Source organism: Scardinius erythrophthalmus, assembly GCF_964197995.2.
Source record: "Scardinius erythrophthalmus genome assembly, chromosome: 12".
Classification (NCBI taxonomy): Eukaryota; Metazoa; Chordata; class Actinopteri; order Cypriniformes; family Leuciscidae; genus Scardinius; species Scardinius erythrophthalmus.
Window position 1 is genome coordinate 20472248 of NC_138232.1, and position 23550 is coordinate 20495797.

The window sequence follows — 23550 nt, forward strand, 5'->3', positions numbered from 1 at the left end:
GTCCAAAGATGCCCCCAAAGGGTTGAATGGCCACTCTGCAGAGTTAGTACACTAAATAAAGGTGGTTTAGCCTAATGCCACAGGATCTGTTTTTTTTTTTTTTTTTTTTGCTCCACAAAGAACATTCTATACTCTAGTTCTTTGGAAATCCCTCAAATATCTGGTAATCTAAAGAAAATGGATACCGATTTGTATGAAGAGCTGTTTTAATCTCCATATAACTCAGGATCCTCACAGCCAAAACATATTTCTTTGATAGAGGAGGGTTCTTTTTAAAGTGACTTCAAATAAACATTAAAGAACCTTTAAAGAAAAATTATAATTCAGTACAAGTTCATTCAACACCATTTGTGGCCACAAAACTCAAGGTTACAATGAGGCTATTGTAATGGAAGCAAATGAGGCCAAAATATAAAGGTTTTAAAAGCAGAAATGTGAAGAGTTCAGTTTAAAAAAAACACATATTCATGTTTTTCTGTAAAAATAGGTGTATTATAATAAGCTGTAAAGCTGTTTAAAGGGCACCTATTATGCCCCTTTTTAAAAAGATGTAATATTGGTCTTGGGTGTCACCAGAATGCATTTGTGAAGTTTCAGCACAAAATACCCCACAGTTTATTTATTATAACCATTTGAAAATGTCATTTTTGGGGCCTGTTTTAAAAAGAGCTGTTTTGGCGTCTACCACTTTAAATGTAAATGAGCTGCATATCCCCGCCCTGCTGCTGGAACTAGATGATGAAGAGAGAGACTCTGGCACAGAATAAACACGAATGAGAATGGACTAAACGTCTCGGAATGGTTATTTGATACATTTATGTACTTACAAAGTTTTAATCGCGTCCCCTTTGCCATTATGGATGTGCAACACACACACACACACACACACACACACACAAACGAACTACTCGGTTACTATCGTAACCTCAGTTCCCTGAGATAGGGAACGAGTATTGCGTAGCTATACGCAGTGGGGGAAACTCCTTTTCCTCGATTTACTGAAGCTTTTATTTAAAACGCATTTGCAGCTGCACAGCTAGCACATTGAGCATGGCTCGCTCATAGGCTGTGCTGCAGCAACTGCTTAAACCAATGGCGCGGGCGCCTCAGACAGGCCACCAATGAACAACATTGTACGTCAGAGCTCCCAAAGGGGGCGTGGCCTTAGTCTATATCAGAGCCCCGCATTCGCCATTATAGCAGGTTCCACGACTGAAGCGACAACTCAACAGGTTACTATAGTGCGGCCGGCTACGCAATACTCGTTCCCTATCTCAGGGAACTGAGGTTACGATAGTAACCGAGTAGTTCCCTTTCGAACGGTCACTTCGTATTGCGTAGCTATACGCAGTGGGGACGCCATGCAAAACGCCGCACCGACAGTAACTGGTTGCCACTGAACTCAGGACCCCTGAGCTCAACAAGTCCGAACCATATAAAATATATTTATATATATAGACCAGACACCGTCGGGCCTTATAAAATATATATGTCAGTATCAATACCAACCCAATATACTAATGAACCCGGACACCGTCGGGGCTATTTAGTAAATTAGAAATTAACCAGCAAGCGGGTTTTATATATATATGTGAATGATTATGCACAGTACACTGTAGAGAAGACCGGGCACTGCCGGGTCTTCATCATACTGAAAGCACCTTCGCATGCAGAGAAGGAACTTCCATGTTATAGAATTTCATAAATGTGGAAGGCGAGGACCAGCCGGCCGCATCACAAATATCCTGAATAGGAAAACCAGATGACCAAGCCCACGAAGAAGCCATGCCTCTAGTCGAATGGGCTTTAATACCTATGGGGCAAACCTGACCCATTGAAGTATAAGCCATAGATATAGCATCCACAATCCATCTAGACAGCCTTTGCTTGGTGACTGGATCGCCTTTGGATCGGCCACCAAAGCAGACAAATAGCTGTTCTGACTGCCTGAAAGACGCAGAACGCTCCAGATAAATTTTCAGTGCCCTGACAGGACACAGAAAATTCACCTCCCCATCTTCGGCAGAGGGGGGAAGGGCTAATAACGTAATGACCTGTGCTTTAAACGGAGTTGAAAGCACTTTAGGCACATAACCATGCCTGGGTTTGAGGACGACCTTAGAGTCACCTGGGCCAAACTCCAAACATGAAGGGCTCACAGAGAGCGCCTGCAGATCCCCTACTCGCTTGATAGATGCCAGTGCCAGCAGGAGAGCAGTCTTTAGCGAGAGAGGTTTCAAATCAACCGACTGTAGCGGTTCAAATGGTGGGCCCTTTAAGGCCCCTAAGACCCTGGAGAGGTCCCATAGGGGCACAGAAGGGGGTCTGGAGGGGTTAATCCTCCTAGCACCCTTCAAAAACCGCACCACCAAATCATCCCTTCCTATCGACTGGCCAGCTATCGGGGCATGATGCGCTGCAATAGCTGCCACATACACTTTGAGCGTGGACGGGGAGCGGCCCGCATCCAACAGCTCCTGCAGGAAGGATAATATTGTATCTACCTCACATGACTCTGGGTCCAGACAGTTTTTCGAGCACCAGCTGGAAAACACTGACGATTTCAAAGCATATAGGCGCCTAGTAGACGGGGCCCTGGCTTCGGAGATAGTGTTTAGGACCTTCCTTGGAAGGTCCCCGGGTACCCGTTTAGGGGCCACACATGGAGGGCCCATAAATCGGGACGCGGATGCCATATCGTCCCTTTCGCCTGGGAGAGGAGGTCTTTCCTCGTCGGAACAGGCCAAGGGACTGTGTCTGATAACTGAATCAGCTCCGGAAACCACGGTCTGGATCTCCAGAGAGGGGCCACCAGCAGGACTGGGCACCCGCTCTCCCTGACCCTCTTTATGACCTGTGGAATCATCGAGACAGGGGGAAAAGCATATAGGGGGCGATTGGGCCAACGATGGGTCAACGCATCCCTGCTTTTCGAAAAGAACATCTTGCAATGAGTGTTGGATCTCGAGGCAAAAAGGTCTATTTCGGCCTCTCCGAACACACTCCATATCAGACGAACCGTCTGAGGGTTTAGGGACCACTCGCCTGGGGGAGTGTTGCCCCGTGAGAGCATATCCGCGCCCAGATTCTGAACGCCCGGGATATGCATTGCTCTCAAAGAGCGCAGATTGCTCTGTGCCCATATAAGGAGTTCTCTCGCTAGGGCATACAGGCTGCCTGACCTGATGCCGCCCTGGCGATTTATATAGGCCACCACTGACATGTTGTCCGTGCGGACCAGGACATGGTGGCCTTTTAGGTTTGTTAGTAATGCTTTCAGGGCTAAACCAACCGCTTTCATTTCCAGACAGTTGATGTGTAAGCTCTGCTCCGTGCTCGACCAGAGGCCGGAGACAGGCTTGCCCTCGTGCAGAGCACCCCAACCTAGGTTGGATGCATCTGTAAACACTACTTTCCTTCTGGAAACTACTCCCATGGTCACACCCTTGATGTACCAGTCCTGAGCTCGCCCGGGAATCAGGGCTCTTATACAACCGTGATTCACCATGATGCGCAGGCTGCCGGACTGCCATGCATAGGTTGGCACACGGCGTTTCAGCCAGTGTTGCAGCAGGCGCATGCACAGTAATCCCATACAGAGTACTGGCGATGCTGCTGCCATGAGGCCGAGAAGTTTCTGAAATTTTTTCAGGGGCGCGCGCTCTCGCGCACTGAACAAGGCTGCTAGCGTCTGCACTGCGAGCGCGCGCTCTCGTGTGAGCCGCGCTGTCATCTCCACTGAGTCTAAAACTGTGCCCAGAAAAACTACAGTCTGGCTGGGTGTCAGTTTGCTTTTGGCAACATTGATTGTGAGACCCAGGCATTTCAAATGGCCGAGAATCAAATCTCTGTGAGCTACCAGCTCTGCTCTCGACTGTGCTAGCACCAGCCAGTCGTCGAGATAATTCAGCACGCGCACTCCCTGATGTCTCAGGGGAGAGAGCGCTGCCTCCATACACTTTGTGAATGTACGGGGTGCCAGGGACAGGCCGAAGGGCAGGACCGTGTACTGATAGGCTTGACCCTCGAAGGCGAATCTCAAAAATGGCCTGTGACGAGGGTTTATCTGAATATGAAAGTACGCGTCTTTCAGATCCATTGTTACAAACCAGTCTCCCGGGCGAATTTGCGCTAGGATGTGTTTGATAGTCAACATTTTGAACGGCCGTCTCATGAGAGCTTTGTTCAAATGTCTCAAATCTAGTATGGGTCTGAGACCGCCGTCTTTTTTCGGAATTAGAAAATAACGGCTGTAAAACCCTGAATAAGTTTGCGCTGGAGGGATTAATTCTATCGCCCCTTTTGCTAACAAATTCTGTACTTCGGCGCGAAGCACGTGACCCACGCTGCTTCTCACTGAAGACTCGACTACCGCCTGAAATTTTGGGGGTCTGCGAGCGAATTGGAGCGAGTAACCTCGCTTTATAATGTTTATGACCCAACTCGACACACCGGGGATGGCTTGCCAGGCCTGCACCCGTGTGGCTAGGGTTTGATACACAGTTTGGGATGGGCCGCCTAACACAAGGGGACCTGATACCCTTACATTGTGATTTGTGCACATACTGAGTGTTGGACTGACTGTACAGGCTTTTGCCTGGGGAAAAGTCAGTGTAACAACTGGGAGGGGGCCGCCTAGCGAAGGGGGACCGTGAACCCGTGTGTTGTGATTGTGAAACATACTCTTTTTGTGCTTTACGTGGGTCGCCGTGAAAAGGCGTTTGTTTGTAGAGGCGCACACAGTGCAGTGGGCCTGTTGACAATAATAAAATCTCCAGCCACCTGAATAGACAGGGAGCTGTGAGAAGTGTCATGGGATTTTGAGCAGTGACTATCTGTGGCGGCGCACGCTTCATAGCGGGCGCGCTGACTGCAGTGATAGTGTGCGGCATGAGTGGCACGCTTGTAACGGGCCTAATGACTGATTTGAGAACGTTCCCAGCTACCTGTGAGCGGGGGCTGTGGGGGAACATTTATTTCTCACTCTGTTTGAGCTGCTGTGAGAACAGCGATAGTTTGCAGCAGTGCACGGTTTACCGGGCCCCTAGACTGCAGTTATAGCTTTGTTAGAATCGTGATTCAACATGACTAGCTGGCCATTCTTCTTCCAATTGCACTCCTACTGGGTTTAGATGGGGGCGGGGTCAACGTTGAGCCCGATCAACCCCTTTCCCGGACGTTGCCAACGAGGGTGAGTCACGCGGGGGCGGAGCCGACGTGAACTCGTTCGCTTTGGTGAAAAGATTTAGTCCAGCCGAGAGGCGAGAGTCTCAGAATCCACCACTGACAGAGGGGGATTGACAGAGAAAAACTCTTATAATGCTTAGAATGGCAGCTTGTTCTTGCAGTGAGAGAGAACGGTTTCAGCGTGGTTGATTCCAGGCATGAAAACGCGCTGTTGTGTCTGAATCACGGAGAAGGTTCTGCGTGATGAACAGAATGTAAGGGAGCGGTAGCTCTCGTGTCGTAAAGAGAGATAGCCGCGTGCACATCTGACCGCGCGCTTCTTGCGTTGCTGCTGCACGAGAGAGCATTTTCAGAGAAAACGCGCTTCTGTGTGACATGCAAAACAGAGGGCGGGGTAGCTCTCTTGTGTCGTAAAGAGAGCTAGCCGCTCGAAACATCTACCCACGCACTTCTTCCGTCGAGGCTCGACGAGGGAAGAAACGGGGGGGAGCGCGAGAGGCGGTTTGCCGTCCCAAAGGAGAGCTAGCCGCGAGCGCATGACGTAATAAGCCGATCCGCACATCTGACCGCGCGCTTCTTCCGTCGCTGCTCAATGAGGGAAGGAAGCGGGCAAGCGCATGAGAGCATTTTCAGAGAAAACGCGCTTCTGTGTGACGTGCCAAACCGAGGGCGGGGTAGCTCTCTTGTGTCGTAAAGAGAGCTAGCCGCTCGAACATCTACCCACGCGCTTCTTCCGTCGAGGCTCGACGAGGGAAGAAACGGGGGGAGCGCAAGAGGCGGTTTGCCGTCCAAAAGGAGAGCTAGCCGCGAGCGCATGATGTAATAAGCCTCATGCAGATGCATCCACACGTGGCACACATCCGCCGGCAGGGAGTGCATTTTGCGTGGAGAACTCCCAGGCAAGAAATGCAGCTCGCGTGTCCATCGGCCTCGTGCAGCTTACCTCCGCACGTGGCACAAGATGAACCAGGCATATTAGAAACATTAATTGCTAGTAAAAGGATATGTATCGTCGTCGTCGCCGGATAGCCACAGGTGAGACGGCGTCAGGGGAAAACGGCAGAAAGGGCGTAGTCCGCTGAATAGATGCTCGCTCAGGCTGAAGGGCTTGTTCAAACGGCGAAGCTCAGTAAAACAGTCAGAGACATGCAGTTGTCGCTGAAGGAGTGAAATCTGCTATAATGGCGAATGCGGGGCTCTGATATAGACTAAGGCCACGCCCCCTTTGGGAGCTCTGACGTACAAAGTTGTTCATTGGTGGCCTGTCTGAGGCGCCCGCGCCATTGATTTAAGCAGTTGCTGCAGCACAGCCTATGAGCGAGCCACGCTCAATGTGCTAGCTGTGCAGCTGCAAATGCGTTTTAAATAAAAGCTTCAGTAAATCGAGGAAAAGGAGTTTCCCCCACTGCGTATAGCTACGCAATACGAAGTGACCGTTCGAAAGGGAACTGTGATAACGTTCGCGCAATTTTTTGAAACTACACACACACACACACACACACACACACTACTGTGATAACGTTTGCTAAGTACAAACAATTTATTTATTTATTTCTTAAGGGGAGGGAGATAGACGTTTATATACTGTCTATGGAGATAGAGCAGACCTTAATTTATTTACATTTGTAAATGCTGCAAAAAAAAAAATGCCTACGTGACATAAAACTGTCTGACGTTGTTTGTTGAGACATCCTATGACGACGACAATAAATAGCTTTAGACGCATTTGTTGTTGAACTGGCTGACATCGATTGAAATGACTATTTGCTCAAAAATCATAAAATACACTTACTTCTGGAGGTGAAGTTTGAACGTGAACTGTAGGCAACGATCCTAATCCTAATCCACTTGAGGATTAACTTTGACCCTCGTTCACTAAATAGTCAGTCAGAAAATGAATCTCGTATTTAGGAAGTTTAAGTGGTGCCTTTTCTTCATAAATAAAATGTCAGTGAAGACTAGTATGTCCATTCTTACATCCCACAACAGAACACCTACACTTCTTAGGAGACATTACCGGCTGTCGTTGAAACAATGGAGGATGGTGTACACAGATCACCGAGGGCGGGGTCTATGCCAAAACCAGATGTCAATCAAATCACGTCGGTGGGGCTTAGCTCAATTCTACGTCACAATGAGGGAAATCTAGAACAGGGTGTTCTGAGACAGTGCTTATGATTTATTGGGATAGTAAAAAAACTACTGGGTGGATTTTTATCATTCTAGGGTGGTTTTGCTTACACACTGCCAACACACATTTATGTTCAAACACCATGTAAAAGTGAATTTTGCATAATAGGTGCCCTTTAAATCATCATTTTATAGTCATTTTTGGCATTTAGGGTTTACAGCATTAAGTTGTCGTGACAACAAAGTTGTAAAACTTGATTTATGTTTATGTAGAGAAGGTCAAATCTGTTCTATTCTAAAATCATTAACATGCATATTGTTTACTTCTTGTGAATATTTCAATGTTTACAGATTGGCCCTATTCACTTTTTAAGTAGTGTACCCCACTGTAAACAAGATATTTACTTTTTTTGTGGTCATCAACATTTTAGCTTAAAGTGCTGAAGGCTGAATATTACTTTAATTTTAAGAGTGTGGCTTAGAATTCTGTGTTCGTTGTAGAAGGGTAGTGAGGCATAACAATGGAAGTGCTAGCATGGAGAAAGGAAGTATTGTACAGATGCAGACATGATGTCTGAATCTATTGTAACTGTATACAACTTGACATGTCAAGACATAAACATGACATACTGTAAAATTGTGTAGGCCACTATCCAGGCCAGTCACTTTTTCCTGTCCTGACCTGCCTCAAGTGAGAGGGGTCTTCAACTTTGCACGTCCTGATTTTGGCAAGTTAAGCACGTTCCTGGGTCAACATTTGTTGATCCCGCAACAACATTCCTCTCTGAAAATGTAATCCTATCCCCACCCCTAAACCCTACCCATAAGCCATAAACCCATAAACTTTCTTCTTAAGGTTAAAGTCAAGTCTGTGGAAGCATGTGAGAGAAGATTACACTGTCATAAAATAATTTGTAATTTTTATGTTTAAACACACCGATTCCTGTTCCACAAATGTAACTTTCGTGCTTGGAGAATTAAGTTCAGAACTGATCAAACAACAGACAGAGAGAGAGAAAAATGGAGGCAGTGATTCTGTGCCCATTAGTTTTCTTTACCATCTGTGGAATGTCTGCAGGCTTGCAACACAAAGCCACTGCCAGTGCCTAAACTGCTTCCCTTACATAATCATTCTACGGTGATGTAAGAATAAATACTCCAGCCTGTTGTGAAACTTTCAGAATGCAAAAAATATATATACAGGGTGGGCCATTTATATGGATACACCGTAATAACATGGGAATGGTTGGTGATATTAAAGTCCTGTTTGTGGCACATTAGTATATGTCATGGTCACCACCCATCTTGAGGAGTTTGCCCCCTCACATATACTAATGTGCCACAAACAGGACTTTAATATCACCAACCATTCCCATGTTATTACGGTGTATCCATATAAATGGCCCACCCTGTATAATAATTTATATATTTATTTATTTTTCTAAAATGTGAGGTACTGAAGCTGTAGGGGGTGGACTTCATCCAAGACGAGATGGCACACCAACTTTTCCAACGAAGGTGAGGGAAGAAGGAATTTGAAGGAAATTCTTCGTATCTGCAGCAATTTGCTTGATTGAGAGTTAAGAAAAACCTCCCCTTTGGATAATTAAATGGCGAGGCTCCTTGGTTTTCATGAAGAGCACTCTTATTAAAACAAGCATCTCCAGTCATTCCTTTAGATAAATGACTTAATGCCAAGTGCAATGAAGCCCATTAAATCGCTTCTTTAGAGATGGATCGCATCCAAACTCACAATCAAAGGATTTGACCAGGATTATCTCTGATTAGAAACACTCAGAGACAAATGAGGAGATGACAGGATATCATACATTGAGAGGATAAATTAGCAGCTACATACCAGCACCAATTTTGTAATGGCTGTTAGGGAGGAACATTGAGAGAGCATGATCATTTTTTTTAGCAAAGTTGTTTTTCCCTGGAACACAAAATGAAATTCAGCATGTTTATACCTCTCTGAGAGCTTTTAGCCTCTTTCTCTTTGTACATAAAGACCTCATCTCTTGCACAGCGAAATGGACAGAGAAAGGCTACAAAACAAGACAACCCCCCTGAAGAGGTCAGCTAGCATTAGCCCTACTCCTTTTAAAGTGATGTATGTATTAAACATTGTTTCTCAAGTCAACAAAGATGTCAATGTAAACCTAAAAGAAGGAAAATGGTCGATAAGCAAATTGTCTGGTACCTTTTTGCAAATATATAAAGATTCATGATGTATCTTTCCTTTGAAGTTCCTATTTAAGCCATACAAGCTGATAAGTACAAAGGTAAGATGATCTTCAGTCATTGCAGACCATGATAAAATGGTGACCACTGTCATAGCTATCTTGAGTTTTCAGTAGGCAGACGGCAGACGGCTTACGCAAGTTGACTTACGCCAAAAGCCGTAAATCAATGCGTACAGCTGTCTGCAGGAAGATAGTTATTTTAGTCGATCAAATTTTAAATATGGATATTTTTCTTACACGAACGCTTCGCTTCCCTTCAGAAGGCCTTTATTAAACCCCCAGAGCCGTGTGGATTACTTTTATCATGGATGGATGCACTTTTACGAACTTCAAAACAGACCGGCCATTCACTACCATTATAAAGCTTGGAAGAGCCAGGGCATTTTTTAATATAACTCCGATTGTATTTGTTATGTATCACCACTATTCAGTGTTTTCAACCCCATAATGTTAATTTTAGGTTTCAGACATTTATTTACACATAAGTAATAGCAAAACAATACATTTATGGCTTGTAAAATGCATAGTGATGTCTGTGGAAGCGGTAATAATTATAATTTGACGACATGCTTCATTAATATCAGAGACACATTGTATAGGCAACTATATAGTTTGCTCTATTCTTCTCCCAGTTCACCAGCCACTTACTTTTGGGAGAAGTGGGTAAATTTATGTGACGTAAATCTGCCAGATATGATTCTCTGAACTTCGGTGCAAACTAACATGGTGGAGCCCATCTCTTATTATAGATCAACTAACATGATAATTATAAATGTTATTAAATGGAAAAAAATCCCTTAAAGGTGATCTAAGTAACTTTTTTACCTTTAAGGTGCTTTATGTAGGATTCAGCGGCCTCTAGCGGTGATGTTTCCGAATTGTGCCACTGCAAGCACCACTTCACATTTTCTTCAGGAAATGTACATTCTAGGTTTGTAGATAAGGTTTCTCCATGATTCAAATGCCCTGCCGATGTTGATCCCGGTCCGTGTTTTCACCCGAAGTTCGTTCGATTCATGTCTGGCCTTACGAGCTTCAGCAGAAAAAATTTGTTTTTTGTTTTTTATCAATATGTGGAGTTTGTGTTGGAGTCTGTGTTTTGCTGGGCGCAGGTCGTTTCTTAGTGTTATCAGACATGTCATAAGTTGCATAAGTCATAAGTCCATGTCATAAGTTGCAGTGTCGTCGCTGTTGAGTGCAAAGTCAGTAGGCTAGATGAGGCGAGAGGCTCGGGAGCGCACATGCAGGTGACGTCACTGGATTTTGCGGTAAATCCGACCCGGGACCTTCACATAAAAATAAGAATACTTGCTTTCTGAGGTAATAGCAAAACCTGCAAAGTGGATAATTTTAATGTGAGATTACAACCCCTTCACACACATGCGATAAAAAAAGGATTCATTTTAGTAGAAAAGTTACATACAGCACCTTTAACTGAACAGCTTCGGAGTCAGTGGAATGGTTATATTACTTATTTCGGTTTGAATGGTGGTGGTTTCGCACCCCCCTGGTGCCCGAAAGCGGAAAAAACTCACTTGCAACTTTGGGCCGGCGGGCCGCTGGCCTTGCCGTCAGGAAGTATCGCGTGATATCAGGTCTCGCGATGTAACGAATTGCTTGACGGCACTGCACACGTACACGCCCCCATTCAAGCACCGGCTAGCTATGGGCTACGTGCACAGAGGCTATAAGCAAAGGGCAATGATAGATTGAGTTCTTCACATTTTCGTCATGGCTGAGCCTGTAAAATAGAAGCAGAAAGCTAGGAAATCTTTGTCGGAGGACCAAAGAAAGAGGAAATGGGAGACTGACCGAGCAAGAAGTCAGACTCGAGTAAATATCGGACCAGCTTTTTCAGAATGGTGAGAACTGAGAGAAACAGAAGCCTGCAAAACGGATGCTGACCTTTACAAGCAAAGGTAAACCGTCATTCTACCAGATGAACTTATAGACCTTGCTAATATAACTTTAGACAAATATTAGCCTCCGATATATATTTTTTTATGCTCATGCCCACTCTCCAAAAAAAACACGAAAGCAGTAGTTTGCCTCGTTCATATCGTTCGTTCCCGGTAAAAAATACTAGTATGCATGACAACACAATAAAAAAAAAAACTCGCCATCAGTTGGAAAGAAAATATTGCTTTACTTACCTCGGTAGACATAACTGGTTTTGAAATAGCCGATCCCTCTGCTCAGCTGGGTTGCTTGTGGCGAGGGTGGAGGAACAACAGTTCATTTTTACGACAGTGTGTTTGAAAGCATTTACTACCAGACACTAGGGGGAGCTAGGGGGAGCTTCGTAGAGCAAAAACACTCAGGCTTGCCCGGTGTCCCTTTAAACATATTTGATAATTGGAATAACAGTTCATGATATAGTTAACAAGTTTGTTAATACTTTGAATGAAAAAAGAAAAAAGAAATAAAAGCAATAAATCCGTCATACAGCACTATTGTGGCTGCGGTGTGTCATGTGATAAGCATGCAATGCAGTTGCAATTCTAAAATAACGGTCTCCTTAAAGGGGTCATCGGGTGCAAAATTCACTTTTATATGGTGTTTGCATATAAATGTGTCTTTGCAGTGTGTGGACACAACCACCATACAATGAAAAAAATCCATTCACTTTTTATCCTCAAAAAGCCTAAACAGTCTCAATAATCAAGCTGTTTGGATTTTCTGAGCAATATGATGTCATATTGCTCATGCTCCGCCCATGACCACTGACGGACTGTCCCGTATTAGCATATTTCGGCCCCCAGCCATTTGTATCAACTGTCTGCCAAGGCAGGTTGCCAAGGACACGCCCCATGGAAGAGAGGGGTGGGGTGAACAGTTGCTCATTATCATTTAAAGAGACATGCACCAAAATGGGTCGATGTGAACAGCCGTTTTTAAGGAGGTAAACAGGGTTTTGTTTTACACAACCATTCAGGAATTTTAACCAAAGTATGTTACAAATTTTCCATGAAGACCCAAAAGAATCATACCAACTTGTGGAAAATGGGCATCCGATGACCCCTTTAAAAAAGTCACGCTGGGGGGTCAGCTAGAATATTTTAAATTTGCAATTTAACCCCTTTAACCCTTGCAAAAGGGAATCCACGTGACTACATGAGGGTGAAAGATTTCCCCTCACAGATTTTGCTTGTCTTCACACAATGGCAATCCTACAAGCATACCAGGCTGACCTGCTAAGGGACTTAGATGAGGGCTAAGGTGTACGGCCCGAGGACATTAAAGAACTACGTTGGGCCACCAACTTATCTCTTCACGCCACCAAGGAGACAGCCCGCACCATCAGCCGCTCCATGACAGCCATGGTGGTGATGGAGAGCCACCTCTTGGGCATCGAGGAGAAGGATAAAGCCTTCTTGCTTGATGCCCCGCTGTCACCTCCTGGTCTCTTCAGCAACGCCATAGCCACTGTCATCAAGAGATTTCAGGAGGCAAAGAAAAAAGTTGCAGTGTTCCAGATGTTTATCCCTCGTCACCATAAGTCTAACACAGTCTCACCCCCAAACGTCACATACTGACGCGTCTTGACCATACGGCAACATACGACGAAAAGGGTACCCCTAAAACGTCCATATGTGACGATTCGGGTTATGGGTAGGTTTAGGTATGCGTTAGGGTACCGCTAAGAGGCGCTGCTGGTGCGCTTATGTCTTCGTCTCATATGGACGTTTTAGGGGTACCCTTTTCGTCGTATGTTGCCGTATGGTCAAGACGCGTCAGTATGTGACGTTTTGGGGTGAGACCGGGCTGATAAGTCCCATGGGGCTGATACCAAGGGACATCCCCAATCATCTACGTATGGCTTGAATTCAATATGCTAATGATCCCTCTTATCGTGAGTCAAATCAAGTCCCAGGACTGGTTTGTCACGATCTATCTAAAGGATGCTTACTTACATATCTCCATCCTTCCACAACACACAAAGTTCCTGAGGTTTGCTTTTGGGGGCAAAGCATACCAATATCCGGTCCTTCCGTTTAGCCTAGCACTGTCCACTTTCACAAAATATATGGATGCAGCCCTGGCCCCACTCAGACTCCAGAGCAGGGCAAGTTCTGAATTATATAGATGACTAGCTCAGTCTCAGGAGATGAAGCACATGCTCGACCACATGAAGCGCTTGGGGTTAAGACTCAATGCAAAGAAAAGCACGCTTATGCCAATCAAAAAGCTGACTTTTTTTTGGGAGTCATATGGGACTCGGATACGATGGGGGCACATCTGTCTTCTGTTCGTATAGAGTTGATTCTGGCTATGGTGACCAGAATCAAGCAAGGCCAGCGAGACCCCTGAAGTAGAGGCTCAGGACCAGAGGGTTTTCCCAGAGGGGCAACCCGAATCGCATAATCAAGGTTACGAGCAGGTGCCTTCGTTCCTTGATTGTGTGGAAGAAGCCTTGGTCCTGTCTCAATGCCCTGTGATTGGAGCATCTTGTCATCGCAAGACACTCTTGAAAGATGCATCCCACACAGGGGTGGGGTGTGGTCCTGGAAGGCCGCTCAACCCAAGGTCTGTGAAAAGAACATAATCTCTCTTGGCACATAAACTGCCTAGAGAAGTTGGCGGGTATTGTTTATATATATATTACCCCATTCTGACTGTCCCGAGTTTGGTTTTCGGACCTGGTAGTCCTCCTAGATGGACATGGGAGATTCCAGTCAGGCGTCCCATGACGGCACAATATATCACCCCCTGCCGGTGATGTAGAAACTGTGGGTCTGGCCCCTGAGGGGGATCAGCTCCTGAATGCAGGTCATTAGACCATTTTTAACTCTAGAGCTCCCACTATGAGGAAACTATATGCCTTAAAGTGGAGCGTCTTCACTTTATGGTGCAGAAGGTGTCTGTTGGACCCAGTTAACTGCCCAGTGGCTTCAGGGCTGGAATTTTTCTGTTTGGACTTTCCCCATGCACTTCTGGTCTGCCTTCCATGCACCTTTAGATGGTGGATCCCTGGGAAAGCACCATCTGGTGACTCATTTCCTTCGTGGTACTTTTGAGGATGAGGCCTACGGCTCAGGTTAGAGTTCTGGCATGGGATCTAACCATTATTTTAGAGGGGTTATCCTTGCCACCCTTCAATACATTGGATACTGCATCTGACAAATAAATTGATCTGAAGATGGCATTTCTGTTAGCGATCACGTCCCTCAAGAGAGTTGGGGACTTACAAGCCCTGTCAGTTCCTCCCTCCTGTCTGGAGTTCGTTATGGGTGGGGTGAAAGTTTTACTTCACCCGAGGCCGGGTTATGTACCTAAAGAGCCCACTAATGTGGTACTTAGTGGTCTATGTGAGAAAGACCTCTCATTGGAGAAAGACTGATCAGTTGCTGGTATGCTTCAGGCCCCCCAAGAAGGGCTGCCCGGCTACGAAACAGACCATTAGGAGGTGGATTGTGTAAGATACGAGGCGCGTTTGTCAGCATGGCGAAGTGGCTATTTCGTTCCCCAAAATGTCGTCATTCACAGTGCAAGTTCTCTCTTAAGGTAACGTCTCAGACTACGCATGTAATCATGGTTCCCAGAGAAGGCTGTTGCTGCTGTGTTGCCGGCTCCCTTTGTAGCTTCCGCGGTACGCCGTCGCACATCACAGGATGACTCAGCACCAATCAGAATTGGACTAAGTTGCACACATGCTTCAGGCGCTGTCACACTGAAGGTGTTCCCCAAAGTGACATCATTCAATATAGCGTCTTGTTCCCTTTTCAGGGAAGCATGGTTACATCCATAACCTTAAACATTTCTTATGGTCTGCTGGTTTTCTTCCTTTTTAATGAATAGACCAACATAATTTTTGTAAAATGGAATGATAAAAGGAATTTGTTTTAAACAAAAATCATGTCAACATGAAAGGCACATACACTGGGAAAAAAATGTGGTAACATAAATTAATTGATTTTATTCAAATAAAGAATGGTATTTAACATTACTGAATCAACCTAAATTTATTAGGTTACACCAACAAAACTAAATTTAAGGGAAATATCAAGTAGAAACAGCTTAATGAAACAATTGTTAAACATTTTACTGTGTAAAGGGCCAAAAAAGAGTCTGGTGATTTAGTGCAAACTAATCCCTGTATTTAAATAATTTTAGGTAGCACTTTATTTTACATTGTCCCTGTTACACATCTTATATGTACTTTAGTAATAACAGAAAATTATGCATAATTACAAGCAACTACCCCTAAAAACAAAACCCTAACCCTATTTAGTAAGTCCACGTAGCTAATTAATATTACTCATTAATAATCGCTAATTAATAAATGTGTAATTACACTGTACAGTGTAACAGTTTAAATCCAAGGATGAGGAAGAATATCCAAATAACGACAATCTGTATTAAGCATAAGCCAACAACTCGAAATAGTGTGCCATGCACAAACAATACTGGACAAAGAATACTTATAAGTAAAATTTAAGTACAATTTAAGTACAATTTTCCATTTATTTAATAAATTTAAGCATTTTACTAAGTATTTTATATGTGATGCCATTGTGCATGATGATTTCAAATGCAATGCATTTTTTTGGAAACAAATTATTCTTAACACATGGACAAGAATGGCCCTGATATATATTTTTTTAACATCAAGACATATATAATAAATAACTACTTGTCTTAATGTATGTTTCTGTGCTATCCAAAAGTATGTGTTACAATAGAAAATTATTGTAGATTATTCACACTAAAAAGATATAAACCTTAAAAAGCAGCAGCGGCTCATTCTATTCAAACTGAAGTGTGTCAAGACTGAAGGAGGGGCTAAATAAAACGCTTCTGAGAAGCATAAATATCCCGGGCCTCTTATGGCTTTCACGGATTGATACTAGCTCGCATTAAGTAAGTACGTAATCATGTGCTTCTTTACATATTTTAAAGAGTATTATAGCTCTCTTTCCAGCATGCTAAAGCTAGGCTTTGAATTTCTACCCTACAGGGACAAAGGGAAGGCCTGCTTGTCCTGAGGTTTTGTGTGCTTAACAATTGACCCATGTACTTGACAGAGTTTCTAGCTTAGTCGTCACCTCTGATTCCCTCTCGAGAGACTTTACTCTCTCATTCAGACTTAAGACATTATGTTGCATTTGTGGTTTAATATATTCTTTACCTTCAAAAAAATGGTAATGGAAGATTTCATTGTTATCCTGCCATCTTTTTTTTTTTTTTTTTTTTTTTTTTATGACAGCTTCCTTCATGTGGGATTAATATTTTAAAGGAATAAACCATGCAGACAGGGATACGCATTATAGATCTACTCTGATTCATTTATCTTCTTAGGCAAAGACTTCAAAAGGAAATATGTGCGGGAGATAAAAGGTGAGAATAGACGTTCAGGTGTTAAATCGTAGTTTGCAGTTGTGCACATTAATTCAGAAGTCAAGTACAGAGGGCCTGTCAAAAATGTGTTTTTTGTATAAATGAATAGATCAAGTCAGCGTTTTGTTCACACACTGTCAGCAGTCAGGTCCTCCTTGTGAAAAAACAAAGGGTAAGTAAATGTCCTACAGAGAAATCAAATGTGCAAATAAAGTGACTAGCCTAGCTATATAATAACCTTAACATTAGCTTCTTACAACACTTCCTTACATTGTACAATCAAAAATGAATGTCTTCTAGTTTGATACATGTAATTGCGGCTTTGTTTCTCATAAATATCTTTAAATTGTGATATGTCTCTGTTGTGACTTTATATCTCACATTGTGACCTCGTCATGATCTGTGTCGGCTCATTGACACACTCATTGACCTACACACCTTGGAATGGACTCACTCATGTGGTCTCTCCTTCTCCACTGTTCCCACCTGGCACAATGGACTCTCTGGTTCTGAATGGTTCCATGTCCCTTCCTCCACGACGGTAGGATGAGAAATCCCTCGTCCGACTGTCCCCACCTCAGTCAGTTGTCCCTCTGGCTCCACCACAGACTTTTGGGCCTGTGTCCTCTAAATCTTCCGGCTCCAACAGGCTCCTCCATCCCTCCAGCACCACTATTGTCCATACACCCACTTCGGTCTTCCAAGCCCCGAGTTCTGCCTTGCTCACCGGATCCCCAGCAGCAACATCACCAGTTCCACCCTGGCCTCCTCCGCCTGCTCCTTCAGTTTCTTTTCCTGCTGTTCAGTTTTCTCCTTTGGACTGTTGGCCTGTTATTTTTTTTTCTCCTTTGGACTTTTGGCCTCCTCTATCTGCCTTCCCAGCCGTGACATACCTTAATTTTGAACGTGACTTTATTTCTCATATTTGTAACTTCACTTTTTTTTTGCAACTTGTAGAAAATTAGCTCAAGGGAAATATGAATAATTAATTATAACAGCAACAAGAAGAGAGCCAGGGTCACTGAGATAATGCCCTTTTAACTTATGCAGAGGTGAAACCTCTGGAGTTTGGCTTGACCAACGAAAAGTGTGTAATTAGGCAATTTAGGCAGAAACAATTCCTTTGTTTGAATTGGAAGCTGGCTCATTTGCATGACCAGAGTGGGCTATCAGTTTTGTGTTCCTTTATACTCTGATTAATATAACAAGCATGCAGACTTAAATGAGGATTATTTTGATATAGTAAAGTGTATGTTCTATTTTGATTTAGTTTAATTCTTTTTTTGTTTCATTTACACCCAGTTTGCTCTGTTCCCATTTGCCTGTTAAATAATTAGTTATATAATAATAATTTGTTCCCTTAGTTACTCATTCTCGCTCTGGTTTGTTACTATGGTTACTGTTTTGTGTATTCTGAATAAAGACTATTTGATTGTATCTCCTTCATAGTGCTATTTGACCAGTGTAAACGTGACAGATATGAAACATGATGCCAATAAGTTTACATTATATAATAGTTCTATTACAAGGCATGCATAAAACAGTATAATGCAAAACAAAAGACAATGTACAAACCAGATATGCTTGTGACAACAATGACGGGTGCGGGTAATGGTGAAGTGAGTGCACGTGTGAGCCGGAGAGGATGATGGGACATGTAGTGCAGATGGTGACTAACAGGTGACTGTGACAGTAATGTTATCTCACAATTACAACTTTTTTCCTTTGAATTATACTTCCCTTTTGTGATTTTAAATCTTACAGTTGGACTATAAATCTTTATATTTCGAATTGCAACTTTCTTTTACTTGTGACAGTATCTCACAATGTGACTTTTTTTATTTTAATTTTGACCTCAAAGTCGCATTGTTATAAATGCACATTTTGCGATAACGCACATTTGCATTATTTATCTTAATTGTGATTATATATCTCCCTGTAGTGACTTCATAAAAGTTTAACATTATATCTCACAAAACTGTAACTCAAAGTAGTTAATGCCTGTCTTATAGACTGATCCCATTGAGTATGGTGGCATCTTTTTCCAATTTAATCTTTCTAGATCTTATTAAACGCCATTTTTTCTATGACTATTTCTCATCAAGTGGATATGAGAAATGAGGTAAAGGTGTTGTGCCATATTAAGAAACAAAGCCCACTCACACCATCTGAGGTGTTGTTTTCCTGGTTATTTGCCCAAGAATCACATACAGAGTGGCTTATGTCACCAACGTGAGCGTCAATCTAGCAAGAAGCATTCAATGCATTCAAAGTTACATTTTTTGATACCACGTTATAATTCCCTCCCTACACTAACCGGAACAAATTATCTTTACTAATTTATGTGTTGCATATGTGACAAAATGTTACTTTAGAGTGAAAGTAATTATAATCAGTGGCATAAGCAGTGTGAAACATGAATTTCAATATTTAATCTAATAATTGGGGGGGTGAGGAAGACAGATCAATGACGGTGATGTCTTTTACCGCCTAATATCTGAAAAGGGTGAAAGTGCAGCAAGATGAAGAAAAAAAGAGCCTTACTCTTTTTTATCAAATGAATGTCACAAGGCATGCCACTCTGTGTTAGCCTCATTAATGTCCACACTGTTCCTTCAAAATTAATGTTGGCTGCAATGTCCTCTATTAAGAAATTAAATATTTAGACTTCAAGGAAGACATTTAAATCTTTCTTCCTGGTTCAGAGTGGGTCGGAGTGGCGGCCATGCACTCTCAGCTGTCTCTTCTGCTTACTGAACGTGAACACTAACGTTATAAATCAAAAGAACTTTAGCACAGATCGCTCTCTCCTTACCCCTCTCTAAATAGTTTACAGTTCCCTCGACATATATTAGAAAGCACCTAATTAATTGGCACATAAAATTCAAACATAAAGCTGCCTTAACGGTAAAACAAGTCTGTTGGCAGAGTGACCGGATTCATGAGAGGACCTGCAGAAGAAGGCCTGCTGGAGGCCTTTGATCAGGCGGTCTAATGCAGTACTGACATCTTCACTGCTCCTAAATTTCACCGCCTCGGTTAGCAAGCAGGCTTTCAAGAAATTAGTCCTTGCAACGGCCTCGCATATCCCGATCACAGACCAGGAGAGCTCTGCTCGAGCATCTTGGATTATTGAGAATTCAGCTGCATGATGAGCATTTGGCGAGCTTTTGTCCTGTTTTTCATCTAACGCCTTCTCACATCTAATAGAGTGTGAAAGTCCTGTTAGGATCTCTACTCTACATGTTGGGATATTTCAACAGCGGTTGGTTGCCAACAGCCTGTTGGAGAATGACTAGTACACATAAGAAATAAGAGTGATAAAGCGGCATAATGGCTGGTTAAATAACTCTCTGTTCTAGTGTAATACTTTTTCTTTTTTAAATGTATAATGCAATTTGCTTTAACAAAATGTACCATATAGTGAATATCAGTCCCGCAACAAACCCAACCTCCCATAAATCATGCATCAACAGACACAGTGGGATAAGAGACTCATTGGTCAAGGCGCATTTGCAAGAAAAGCACTTTATCTCCCTAAATCAGTGGGGATGCATCTTTTATTCCTGCAAAATCCAATCCAATCGATGCAATGAAGTATGTGAAACCAATATTCAATATCCAAAATGCTGAACTTCAGCAGGAAGGGCAATGGGCTGTGCTCTTTGCGAGTGTGAGGACAACAGCAATTATGAAAATTGAAAAGAGAATAAATGAAAAAGCTCTAGTGGGGAGCAAGGGGAGAGGAGCTCTGCAGCAGAACAGACCCATCGCGTGATTGATTCTGAGCATGGACGGCCACAGCCTCGGGTTCATGTGGTAATGATAGCTTTATAATTAAGATTAAAGACCACAGAACACGGGGAAGACACAGCAGAAGGGCAGGGGGCTTCTGCTGTGACATTCTGAATAATTAGAGAAAAGAGGCTAAAATATAAATTCATTTATAAATATAAATCATGATGTTGCAATGATAGGCACTACAGGAAACAGATTTGAATTGCATCATGAACAATAATGGTGATGATAATAATAATAATAATAATAATATATATAATATATATAATATATAATAATTTATATTTTAAATGTTTATTAATATTTATAACAATGCACTTTTAGTTTATATACTGTATATATATATATAGTTCTTATTGCTGCTGTTGCTGTTGTCCTGCTTGAGTCATGTGTGATTGTATGTGTGATTTAATTAATGTATTATCTCAATTTATTAAAACTATAAATTAAAACTATGAAATATGTCACAATTAACATTACATGTTTGGTACAATGTAATTAAAATAAGCATGCTCTACATACAGAGTCATATTAATGAACTATATATGGTTTATTTAATTGACTGTTCCTAATGACAACACTAATAACTATAACCTAATTATATATAATTATGTGTGTAAAAATAAACACCTTCCTTAATTATAATAGTAATGTTGTGATGAAAAAAAAAAAAACAGAAAAAAAAAAAAAAAAACAGCTGTGTGTCAGTTTCAGAAACCGATGTTGAAAAGTGTGAATATCTCACACATACCTTTCACATTTGTGTGTCCTGCTGCTGGTGAACTCAGTCAGTCAGATGACTAATAATCATATCAAAGGTGCCATGTCACTCAGCAGATTTAAATAAGAGGGTTTTAGAGGGGCATTTGCATGCGTCTAGCTGCCTAGGCTAAGAGGCTAATGCCATAAAGTACTGCAACGATGTGATTTAATGTAATCTGTCATGTCATATGCTAATCTCCATCCTCTTCAGGCCGACCATAAGAAAGGGAGAGGGAGGGTTTGTAAAGGAGAGAGAGAACTGTCCTTTACTTCCGCTGTAATCACGTCACTGCGTTTAGTTCACTCAAACCGGTCCTGGGCAATAAGTACAAGACTCAAGTCGCTTTGATAAGGTCACATCTGTGCATGTCTCTCTTTCTCCGTCTTTCATTTTCCTACCCCCACCTCCCTCAGTCATTTCCCATCTGTATGTTGGAACAGCTGTTTCTTTCAGGATATTGCATTTCAGACTGAAGCGGCCTCTCTGGAACTTAAACATACTTCTATAAAAGACAAGGGCGGTTTGATTGACTGCAATTTATGATTATAAATAGCTCTTACAAATTGCTAATCTACCTCTCAGCCTCCTAAGTGCCTTTTCCTTTCAGAATTGCGTTATTGCACAACACTTTCTCATGAAGAAGTCAAACAGAGAAGCAGGAGATTTATTTCTATGGCTTACTAAGGGAAGAGGAAGCTGTCACCCCTCACCTCTGTTCTTTTTTCCCCACTGTCTCTCTGATTGGCAACAATAAGTAGGCCGTACTTGGCTTTATTTAAAAGGAACAGACATTAATTAAAAGCAATTTCATAAAATCTTTTGGAATTTGTGATATGATTTTAGGCACTCTGCATATGGGAGGGTTACTTCAAACAAAACAACCTTTCAGTGATATTTTTCACCTTTCAAATTTTAGGTGAACTATTCCTTTAACAAAAATGTGAGACATTCAAAGGTTATTACTTGACTAAGAACATCAAAGTGGCAAGTGCTTAGCTAAACAATTCTGTAAAGAAATGTAAAGTTGGTTTATGCGTTGTAATGCAAATGAAATGCGGAAAATATCTGCAGAAGCCATAGTGCAGAGCATATAACAGATCTTGAAATGACAATTTCAAGATCTTGTTGTCTACTCATTGATTATAAATGAAGAAATATACATTATATATCTTTGAAATTAATTTAAAGTGTCAATAATTTTTCATGACATGCAAATTAAAAAAAAAATCACATGATATGCTATTTTTTTTCATTTGTATAATTTTAATTTAATCATTTGCATTTGCTAAGCTATACCAGCCCTGTACATATTTTAGATAAACATGGTCACGTCACATTTTCATATGCTATTTAATAGGCAAATTGTTCTCTATAAGTATTTTTCGATATCTTAATTTAAGATATTTAAACATTATTTTACATTTCAGATTGCTTACAAAAAAACAATTCACGCAACTATTGTTACACCTTGCCCTATTTTGTCTCTTTAAACTAATTTATGATATTATTATAACAGACATGTTTACTGTACATCATTGTGGGCATATCAGATCAACTGTGCTATATACATCTAAGATTACTTTTTAATACATTTTCCAGTGTGATGAGAAGCTGATGTGTATGTGAGAGCGGTTGGATTTTTTTAAGCTTAGCCACTAAACCATTGCAGTTTTAGTTAATAAAAGCTGACATTAACATATATGAATAGCATTTCATCTGAGGAGCAATGGCTCTCTTCGATGTCTCCTCCACACACTTTCTAATTAATATGACTCCTCTAATTGTGAAAAATGTTTCTGCATTTGAGACTTGCAAATTTCCCTTTAAATAAAGAAAAAATAAAGTGAATGAAATGGACTGCACTTAAGATCCAACTGACAGAGCATGTATTTTATGCCCGAAAAACAGAAACATGCTTTAGATAGAGAGAAAGAAAAGTGACAACACCAGCTGTGGTAGCCAGACAGTCAGTGATAAAGAAAAATAAATAAATAAAAAATACACTGACGACATTTCAGGCAATATGGGATGGTATTTTGTCCCATATTATATTTTACAGTTCACAATCGTATACGTCATTAACTGATA